This window comes from Ursus arctos, unplaced genomic scaffold, assembly GCF_023065955.2.
Source record: "Ursus arctos isolate Adak ecotype North America unplaced genomic scaffold, UrsArc2.0 scaffold_6, whole genome shotgun sequence".
Lineage (NCBI taxonomy): Eukaryota > Metazoa > Chordata > Mammalia > Carnivora > Ursidae > Ursus > Ursus arctos.
The window spans coordinates 57,333,275-57,344,846 of NW_026623078.1; the positions used below are offsets into that span (position 1 = coordinate 57,333,275).

General features: G+C 37.5%; 1 long non-coding RNA gene across 1 annotated transcript in view; it reads right to left on the reverse strand.

Moving 5' to 3' along the window:
* Positions 1-5,325: 5,325 nt before the first annotated feature.
* The window catches only part of LOC113252831 (uncharacterized), a 17,574-nt gene continuing 11,327 nt past the window's right edge, over positions 5,326-11,572 (reverse strand). The window contains exon 3 of the long non-coding RNA XR_008957839.1: positions 5,326-6,184. This is a non-coding gene — a long non-coding RNA (uncharacterized LOC113252831). The remainder of the gene's footprint in view (positions 6,185-11,572) is intronic.

Here is an 11,572-nt window from a genome sequence, read left to right on the forward strand (position 1 = left end):
TTGTAGGTGTTAATTAAGAGGTTCAAAAAATATATCTTTATCCAGCATGCTGGAGAGGAAGAACTGATAACAGTAGCCTCTACCATGAATCCTGAACTTGAGCCTCCCTTTGCCCCCTTCAAAATGGGCATAATATTGGTATATGTGTGTTTCCCTAAAGATTGAAAAAAATGTGAACATTTCTAGCAAAATGCCTGGCACATTATGTACTCAAGAGGTTTCTTTAAAAAAAAAAAGATATTAATTTGTTTTAGAGAGAGAGAATGTGTGCACAGGGGTGGGGAGGGGAAGAGTAGAGGGAGAGGGAGAGGGAGAGAATCTCAGGAAGATTCCCCACTGAGCACAGAGCCCAACATAGCTGATCCCTCAATCCCAAGATCATTACCTAAGCCGAAATCAAGAGTCCATTGCCCAACCAACTGAGGCACTCAGGTGTCCCTCAAGAGGGTTCTTCTTGCCTGCCTTGACTTTTCATCACTACTTCACTCTAGATGAAGTCCCAGATCCCCTGGTTGGTTTTACCAAAATGGGTAAAAACATATGCCAAAGATTGTTGATGCAATACATTAAGAGGGTTTGAATTTCCCCAGCATTCACTTATTTTAATCATGCCATTATAGTGGTGGTGGGGTGTGGGTGAGTAGTGAAGGAAACTCAAAATAGTATATTTATAAGAGATCATAAAAATAATAGATGATTTATCCTGTGTACTTTCTAATTTAAAAAATATTTTCATGTATGTAGTCTCACTTCATTCTCTCCAGTATGCCAATGTAGATGTGCTTATCTTCATTTTACAGATGAAGAGACGAAGTTCAGAGAGGACCAATGATACAATGATACTTTTAGAGGACCTCTAAAAGTGTTAAAATGAAAACGTTCATGCGGGTGATCAAGTTTTCCGTGGAGGAGAAAGAAGTAGTCATTTTATAATCCTCTGTAGAAAGAAAGATTGCAATTGATAAGTAATTATTACTTATCCATTAGGAGTGATTAGGAGTGAGGTGTCATAGATATATTTAGGTATGGGGTGATGAACAAAATTTATTTTGGGACTATACTTGCAATTATGTAACTTCTCACTCCTGGTATAAGGTATCTTTTTGAAAGAATTTTCATACTCCTTTTCTTCTTGTTTCTGTAGAATTTCTGATGAATGCATGTCACATTTTACAGTGAAAACATCTACACTTTTATTTATCATATATTCATCCTTATAAAAAGCACTTATTGAATAACAACAAAGGATTGGGAGGGAATTTAAAAGTTGTATTTTATTGACCACTTCCTCACTTCTACTTCACTTTTAATGAATAGGTTGAAGAGTCCAATGAGTAGGTTGAAATACCATATTTCGTCAATATAGCTTTATTCACTTTATCTCAAATTTAAATCCCTCTAAATATTTTGACTTCCTGATGCATTACTTTAAAACCTATGGCCTTTCATTCCTTTCTCTATCTATTATTTGATGAAGACCCATACTTAGGTAGCTTGTTTCCAGTGAAAACCAGAAGTGTAAAATAGTAAATATTTATTTTTAGTAACCAATTTACTTTCATAAATATAAAAATATTTCAATAAGAAAATACTAAAGAACCAAAAAAGATGAGTTCCAGAAAATAAATAAATAAAAACAACTTAGGTATACCTGAGTTTTGGTGAAATAAAATAAAATAATGTGACTATTTTGGATTATAGAATTGAATTATTTGGATGAAATGTTCTCTTCACATTATATATTATTATTATTCAATTAGCATAAAACACATAATTTTAGAATGCATGGCTATAGACAAAGGAGATTTAACATGAACTTAATAGAGAGTTTTATTCCTCCCTGGAAATATATATTAAATTGTATTCTAGATTCGTTTTAGAGAAAATTTAAATCTTATTTTCAGTCTGATTCTTGCTAAGAGACTGAAACCCTTTTTAAAAAATTGTCTCTGATAACATTGCCCAGAACACTTGCTGAAGATAAACACAATGGAATCAACACTGTAATATGATATTTCCTCATGGAATACCAAGCTTATCCCTCGTGGGACACAAAACCCATAATCAACTGGCAGGGTTGTGAAGGTCTTTCATACACACTAGATTGATCTGATAATCCATACCATGTTTGGACATATTTTATGCATTACAACTTATATTCCTTTGCTTCTATGGCAACTGATGGCTTTGTAAACTTTTGAAGCACTAGGGAAAGAAATATATTGGCAGAATGCTTAGGTTTTCATTTTTTCCATAAGATAGAAAAAGCAAGATACTCAACAACTAACTGTGATGATGTGACAAGAGATTATTTAATTATTCTTGACATGCTCCTATGCAGCCAAGAAGTAATCTTAACTTTGTTAAAGGCCTGCATTGATTTAAAAAACAAACTCAAATACAAAAATTTATTTTTCTTATTTAATAAAATAATAGATTTTTCAGCCCAGCAACATGCACGTGAAGCATATATACTATTTTGGTTCAACCATGGAAATGAAACGTAGCAATTTTGAGTATGCAAATGGATTTCAGTTTTCAGTCATTTGTTTTAATGATAGAAGGTTAGTTGGATATTTAAAAATCTCAAGTTTCTTAAATCTATTTTTACATGAGAAAATTTAGTTAAATATTTGCAGTTTTTGGATAAAATGTTTTAGTTTTCTTAATTGGCTAATGATTTCCATTGAAATAGGTCAGGGGTTGGTAAAAAAATTATGGCCTATGAGCCAAATCCAGCCTGTGGATCTTTTTGTACATCTTGTGATCTAAGAATGACATTTGTATTTTTAAATGGTTGAAAACGATTTTAAAGAATAATATTTCATAACATGTGAAAATTATCTGAAATTTATATTTTGGTGTTTAAAAGCAAAGTTTTATTGGAACATAGTTACCCCCATTCATTTGTGTATAATCTATGGCTTCTTTTGCACTATAATAGCAGAACTGAGTACTTGGGACAGAAATCATATGGCCCACATTGCTGAAAATATTCATTATCTGGCTCATTATAGAAAAAGTTTGCTGGCCCCAGAGATTGTTACCTCTAAATCCTAGATGGCTACTAAAATGTACACACACACACACGCACGCACGCACACACACAATGCATCCTGAATGTGTGCCCTATGAAAATGTTTCATTCTAAACATTTTGATTCATGGGAACTATCATTTCATATTTTGAATATTCTTTTTAAGTTTAAAAATTATTAGGAAAACAACCTATCTTTACCATCAAGACCATGATAGTAAAAAAAAAAAAAAAAAAAAAAGGACAACATATTGTGCAAATATAAATCCCAGATTAAATGGACTGAAATCCTGTGGTCACAAGTTGATCGGATTGATTGAGGGAGCATCCATATTCTCCTTCCTTATTCCCCACCATTGGACTTAAACTTCGACATAGTCACTATTAGGACATTGTTGTCTACATGGTTATTCAGAGTGGTCTGTTGGATTAAAATTAAAATTAAAAAATGATGGAATCTAGAGTTGATTTTAATAATTTGTATTATCTTGACTAGAAAACCAATTTTATGTTACTTAGCAGCCTCACACGTAATTGACATCATAGCTCTATGATATGATAGGACGTATCCAATATATTTTACACACTGTTCCGCATTTTCCAGAGAAAGAGAGCTCAACTAAAGATAGCTTTCAAACTGTGATGAGTTCTGGGGAGGGCATAGCTTATGAGGGAGATATAAAGAAGAAGCCAAAGGATTTAGGCTCCTTGGCTTTTGCCCCTGTCAGCTAGAGTAGTTTTGCTTTTTATTTTCTGATATTGTAGGTCCTATATGAGGATTATAGTGCTTTAACTTACTGTACTTTAACTGTTACTAAAGGTAGTGGCTTTGTACTGTGTCAACATAGCCTAACTAGAACTATATTTTCTAGTAGTTCTCCCCCGTCTAGTTCCAGATTTGGGCTGGCCACAAGAGAAGTTGGCCGTAGACCTGGCAGGCAAATGGAGAAGTATCATCATACTCTGAAGTTCAGTGGAAGGGCCAACACATATACAAGGTCACTGATCTGCCAGATTACCTTATTCACACGAGACAACAAGGGGTCCCACCACTCCTTCAGCTTTCCCATGCCCTCGGCCAGTCATGATGCAACTCTGCGATGGTGAAGGGGGGAGCTTCTTCTACAGGTCATCAGCATCATCACAGTTGGAAGTGGCAAGACGAAGAGGTGAATTACAATTTGACCTCATGGGTTTCTGTTGTCCTTGAGCATCTGTTAGTTCATGCTCTCCCTGTTTCATGGTTAGGATTCTTCCCAGATGCCGATTCTGCTGACCTATAGCCATTTCAGGCCCACAGCCAGACGTGGATGCAACAGCCTTGCATAGACTGCCTCACAGCTCGCATCTTGGTATATGGCATAATACCTAAAATAAGTCCCTTACTCCACATCACTCAGAGACATTTGCTTCTCTACTGGAACCATAATAGGTATACTGAAAGTGTTCGAAAGCTACTCATTATCCAGACACATTGTTTCATAAGCAAAGAAACTGCAACCAGGGAAAACAGCAGCAGTGGAAGTCACTGTCATCTTAGTGGTAGTAAGAGTAGTAAACAGGGGCCTCATGCTTACTTAGTGAGTACTTGCACCCCTCAGTCCTGATCCTCGTTATAACCCTAACCTAATACTCATGATAACTCTGTGAGTTAGGGTCACTGTTTTCCCCATTTCAAAGGCAAGAAAAACCAAAGCATAGAAAATGTAAACTTAAGGCTTGAAATCAGAGATGTTTAATGGTGAAGTTGGAATTTGAATCAAAGCAGTTTGACTCATTCCAGGCTCTTAATCATAATTTATCTTTGATGGTCGAGTTTTATAGAAATGTAATTAAAAGGAATTTTTTCCAGCTCTATATTTTCCTAGGCAATTGCTTAAATAATTTGCAAATATTTACTGAGTACTCACCATAGGGTCTATTCTAGCAAGCAAGACAAATACAGTTCCTGCCCAGAGGGAATCAATATATATTTTGCTATCCTGTATTTGTAAAAGGAGAATCATGCTCCTGTTTGAGGCCACATCTCTCACTCTCTATATCTGCATGTAGTTATATTTCATTTCATTCAAAACATAAATCTATTAGAGGGGATTTGAAGAAAAGCATAGACATTGAGATCAAATGTATGGAATAGCAAGAAATAATAAAAACTGTAGTTTCCAAGATATTTAAAATAGGAATTTACACTCTTAAAGGTGTAATCATGTGACTGAAAATTAGAAAACACATAATTGGGAAGAAAATTAGGTAAGTCCATTTTCTCATTCATGAATGAATAGACAGGTCAAAAATGTACTGAGTCGACCACATGTTTTCATGAATAAGCCGCAGTGGTAGAAAGCCTTCAGACACTTAGACCTTTTGGAGAACCCTGGTAGTGTTCACTCTGTAGATTCTTGGTAACATGTATAATTGGCTATAAACTAGAGTCAACAGTAACCCTGGCTGTACTGTGACCTTCTGAGATTTAAGAATTGAAGAATTGCCTTTCCAGAAAGCTCAAGCTTCTGTAACAAGTTCAAACCTTTCAAGTGGTCTCTGTAAGTGTGCCTTTCTTTGCTTCTGAAGAAGGAGGACTTAGGGCTAAGGCGTATCAAGTAACAAAGAGCATTTCTGCCTAGCGTGTCAAGTGGGCGGGCATCCCTCTGGGGACCAGTGTTGGAAAAAGGCATCTAGTCAGGAGGGGGCTACTTTGGATTCTGGCCACATTTCCTTCTTTGTTTCAGAGATGATTCTGATAAAACTGTTACCTTTTTCTCACAAATGAATCAACAGAAGCTCATGGTCAATGTGTCTACAGGGGTATAAACTCTGGCCCAAAGTGTGTTAATCTATTGAATTCTTCTAAACCCATTTTTTTGTGAACAGATAACAGTCTTAATTTACAAAGTATCGCCATTTAGGTTGACAATGTAACTTCCTTTTTTTGAGACCCTTTATTTTCAGGCCTCATTTATATACTTGCCAAAAGTCGCCCCATCTTGGGGGTGCCTGGGTGGCACAGTCGTTGGGCGTCTGCCTTCAGTTCAGGGCGTGATCCTGGCATTCTGGGATCGAGCCCCGCATCAGGCTTCTCCACTAGGATCCTGCTTCTTCCTCTTCCACTCCCCCTGCTTGTGTTCCCTCTCTCGCTGGCTATCTCTCTCTGTCAAAATAAATAAATAAAATCTTTTAAAAAAAAGTCTCCCCATCTTTGTCTATCTTTATCAATTTGTTTATTCAGAATCCCATCTTGAAAGGGTTTGCAAAATGTTGGATTGTCCCAGGCATGGTGTTTATTTGCTTGGTTCTGTAGCTCTCTGCGGCCTGAATGCTCAGTTCTATTTGTCTTATTTGCTGGATGTGCTCTGTTGACACAGGATGGTTCATTCTCCTCGCTTAGGTGGGAGGGCTTCCTCACTTATCAGGGTTAGTGTTGAAAACCAGCTCCCCTGTTGCATAGCACCATGCAAAGATTTTTATGTAACACCATTACAGTTAGGTCAGGGACACTACTGCTAAGCAACTTCACACCCACTATCATGTGGGATTTGGGATTTGGGAAGCTGCTTATCTGTATTTCACTTCCATGGCTGTTGAAGGCATTAGAAACAATAGGACAAGCCAAGATATGGTTCACAGCACATCTATGAGCATCATAATATTGGTTGTGCTGAAGATAACATATTTTACAATATGGGACATTTTCTTAAGTGTGTTCTAGGGAGTATGAGATTTGAGATTTTTCAATAAGAGTTCGATGAGAAAAGAGTTTTGATACTGGGAAATGCTGCATGGTATAACTGCCTCATGGAAAAGTACAACTACACTCACATATTAAATGCAACTCACAACTATACTTGCATATTAAACACAAGTAATTCTGCAATAAATAATACCTATTTCATTTTTTTTCCAGTACTCCTGGTATTTATTTGAACTTCCTTGTTCTTATCAAATCCTTTTCATTTGGAAGGTGACATTGACTGAAAAGCAAAGTGCAGAACCACATTATTGGTTCCAAGTGCTCACAATGAAAAATGAAAATGGACATCTGTACATACCTAAGAATGTAAGGACAGCAAGGGTCGATGAGGCAATGTAACGTAGATTCATGTCCCCATTTCATATCAGGGTTATAAAAGGGGCAGCTATTGAAAGTCTTTGCAGACCTCGAAAACTCACAGACTGCTCGAGTGGGAAGGATGGGATTAAACATCTCATTGAGGGATGGGGTAAGACTGTGCTCTGAGGATCCTTTTGGGTCTCCTTGATACATGTGGAGGAAATTGCTGGATCTCTTCAGTAACTGCTTCTCCTCCTCTTCCAGGCACAAGCAAGACTGTACTTCACAGTCCTCTCACTGTTGGCTGGGCAATGTGACCAGTACTGGCCATGGAAATAGGAGGACACATCCCACTTCCTGGTAAAGGACAATAAAGACTATGCAATTATCTAGTCCCTTTCCTTCCCTGTCCTCACAACCAAGAAGTCCATGAACTTTTGGAGGTAAAGCCATGAGATCAAAGAGTCTCCTTTAACTTGGATCCCTGAGTGACCCTGCGGAGCTTAATCCACCACGTCCATTTTTCCACACCTCATCACCCCCACTTATGTATCTTAGACCTACAGCTCGGGCAAGAAATCCTTGTTGACTCAAGTGACTGAGAATTTGAGATTGTTTGCTACTGCAGCATAACTGAATCTCCCTTGAGTGTGTGCATGTGCGTGCGTGCATGTGTGTGTGTGTGTGTGTGTGTGTGTGTGTGTGTTGTGGGAGTAAGATAGTCCAGGCCGCCCCACTCTGTCCCCTCTTTAAATCTCCTACAGCTCCCTACTACAACCAGAGAAGATATATGTTGGTTTGTTTACTAGGCTTCTTTTTTTTTTTTTTTTAAGATTTTATTTATTTATTCGACAGAGATAGAGACAGCCAGCGAGAGAGGGAACACAAGCAGGGGGAGCGGGAGAGGAAGAAGCAGGCTCATAGCGGAGGAGCCTGATGTGGGGCTCCATCCCATAACGCCAGGATCACTCCCTGAGCCGAAGGCAGACGCTTAACCGCTGTGCCACCCAGGCGCCTCTGTTTACTAGGCTTCTAAAGTGTATTTTCTTGAGGCACCTGAGTGGCACCTGATCTGCCTTCAGCTCAGGTCATGATCTCAGGGTCCTGGGATTGAGCCCCACATTGGGCTCCCTGCTCAGCAGGGAGTCTGCTTGTCCCTCTCCCTCTGCCCACCCCCTGCTCGTGCTCTCTCTCAAATACACAAATAAAATCTTAAAAAAAAAAAATAAGATAAAAAATAAAATGTATTTTCTTAAAGAACTCCATTGTTTAAAATATTAAAAGTCAGTGTTAAATATCATCCTTATTTTATATTTAAGAATATTGAAGAACCCATGAAGTGAACAATTCCATAAAATTACTTTCAACAGTGGTGGAAGCAGGAGTAGAACTCAGATTCTTGTGTTTTAGCTTGTTTTATTTTATTGCACCATAAAGTTGAGAGTTAATAATTGAAAAATTAAAAATAACACAGGAGAATAGAAGAATAAAAGTATTATCTATAGGCTCACCATCCAAAGACAAGCACTCTTTATTCTCATGTATTTTTTTTATGATCTTTGAAATTAATAATAATAGCAATAATCATCTGTGTTTATTGAGTCCTCCCAGATGTCAGACACCCAGCAGTTACAGGCCAGGCTTTTGGAGTCTGTCTGCTAAGCATCCACACTCCTACATTTTTCAGTTGTGTGACCTTGCTCAACCCTCTGTACATCAGATTCCTCATCTTTAAAATGAGGATTTTACCATGGTTTTATGAAGATTAATTTAAAAATATATGTAAAATATTAATAGTTGGAAGAGTGCCTGGATTATTGTAAGCACTCAGTAAATGTTAGCAGTTTTACTTTTCATTTTTCCCCGGTAATGCTCAGGCCAAGCCTCTACAATAGGTATTACTATCCTTCTCTTACAGATCATGTAAGGAAATATTAGGGAAGTTAGTAATTTCCCACGGTCACACAGGCAACAGGCAGTAAAAACTTATTTCAGAACCTCTAATTATTATAATATAAAAATATGCCATTTTGTGCATTATTAATTAATTCATTAATGCACAAATAACAGGTACTTCTGTTTCTGATTTTTTTCGCTATTATAAATAATATCTTGAATACAGTGAGTGTTACTGTGAATTAAATATCCTTTATTAAAAGTTGTTGTGTTTTTATACTTGTTCCTTAAGATAGATTACCAGCAATGATATAAATTAATAAAACAATGTTGTTTCTTTAGACTCTTGATTCATACTCCTAAGATGCTTTTCTTAAATTGTTTTACCAAGCCTACCAACTCTAAAGAAGGATGTGCTATTAGAAAAAAAGAAAATGCTGTTCAGATTTAAAAGGAGAGGTGAAAGTGGTTAATTACATAGGTGATGAAAAAAGGACTCATTTCAGTTTGCAGTTTTTCAAAGTGCATTCTTCAACCAGTAATGTTTTATTTACTGTGATATTTTATATGATCAGGCACATGGGTTCTGGTCTCCTAAATATCTCTCAAATCCATCCCTTCTCTGCACCCACACTGCCGCTTCAGCATGTATCATCCCTTGACTCGAATCAATAAACTCTGGTCTCCTTGCTTTCTACCTAGTTCCTACTCAATTCAATCTTTGCACTTCTTCCAAAATGACATAATGTCTATCCTACCATACCACCTCCCATTTAAAAATTAGTGAAGAGTTGTCTCCTTTGCTTTTGAGATGAGACCTAATTTTCATAATCTGAAAGGGGCATACCCATCTCCAGCATCACTTTTTGCTGCCTCTGCGTCCCTTCCCCCCCTTCCCCACATGCATTATGTTAGAGCAATAGTTCTGGAGTCTGGCTATACTTCAGAATCATCTTATAAGCTTTTAACAAAGACCAACGCCAAGACCCCATGCCCAGATCCTGTGATTTAATTGAGTTCAGGTGAAACTTGTACATTGGTATTTTTTTAAAAAAGCCATCAAGAGATTCTAATTTATTGCAAGAATGAGGCGCAGTTCTTCTCACCAAATTAAACTATTGTAATTCCCCCAGTTCGTTTTTTCTATCTTGTTTTTCTGCCAGGGCTGGCCTTGCTCATTATTTCAATCTTGCAAATCTCTGTTCATCTTTAAGTACTTAGTTGAAATCAGTGGTGTCGCTGAGATGGGGAGAGAGACTTGGAGTGACTTTGCCCCCACACCCCCATATATGTCACGTCTCCTCCATGTTTTTTTCTCTTGTGAACTGACATTTTATTAATCTTATTTGAAGTGCTATACAAAGACAGCTTCCAGCCAGCCACTTGTGACCAGATTGTCCCAGGCAGCTATTTCAAAGCCACTGGTTTGAGTGTTACAATTTCAGTGTAATCTTTTCTCTCTGTAGGGTAGACTGGATGGCCCCTTCTGCAGGTGGACATGGCACCATGTGTTCTGGCAGCTCTACAGTAACTCCTGTTGCTGTGCTGGAGAGTTTCTCCTCATCCACATGGTTCTAGAGCCACTAGATGCTACTGAATTCTAAGGTAGCTACAGTAGAATCACCTTAGTCATCTTCGTGTCTCTACAGTCTGGCATAGCGTCTGACTATATAATAGATACTCGATAAGTGTTTATCCGGTGAAAAACTTGATAACCACCCCAGCTGCTACCAGTCACTACTGTAAGATCTGGAGATCACTCAGGGACTGAGCTAGGTGAAGAATCAAGTCATAAGGAAATAACTCTCTGACCTCTCCAATCTTGGTTTACCTACCAAGTTCACCTTAGGGTTGTCTTGTATTTCTATTATTAATCTTTATTTTCAAATCTTTGCAGGGTATCTGGAAAAAATCCTTTCCATGTGTTAGTGAAATTGTTTCAACCCTTAAAACATTGATTTCTGCTTCTGGAGTACGGACTATATGCTTGCTCCATTCTCTCTGCAGTTCAGAAGTTTGGGATTTATAATAGGTTCAGGATGTGCATCTCTCCAGTTTCTTTACATCTAAATAAATCAAATTAATGAAAAGCCATTATTTACTGTGTGCTTAATAAGGCTTATAGTCTTTAAACTGGGATAGTCAGAAAAGTCCAATTTATTTCTGCCTTTCTTAAGGGAAAATGTGATCCTTAATCTTAGTTAGCTTGTAGGAATGTTTCTTTATTCTATAATTTGAACATGACTGCAAATGTCTGAGTTCGTTGGTTGACAGTCCTTATATTTGACACTGTGCACTCTGATAGGGCCCCGTTAAGTAACAATTTTCCTCTTGGGTTAGGGCTTATTAAAAATAATAGCAATTATTATTACTATTATTATACTATACTACCACCTACTATACTGAATGCCTACTATGGACCAGAAAATGAGCTCTGTGTATGTCATACATTGTCTTATTTAATACTTACTATTGAAGTTCGAAGAGGTGCAGTTATTTCTCAGTGTCACACACCTACTAAGCCACGGAGCTGGCACTGTGAATTGCATGAACACAGAGCTGGGCTCCCTGAAAGGCTGCCAAATATATGAC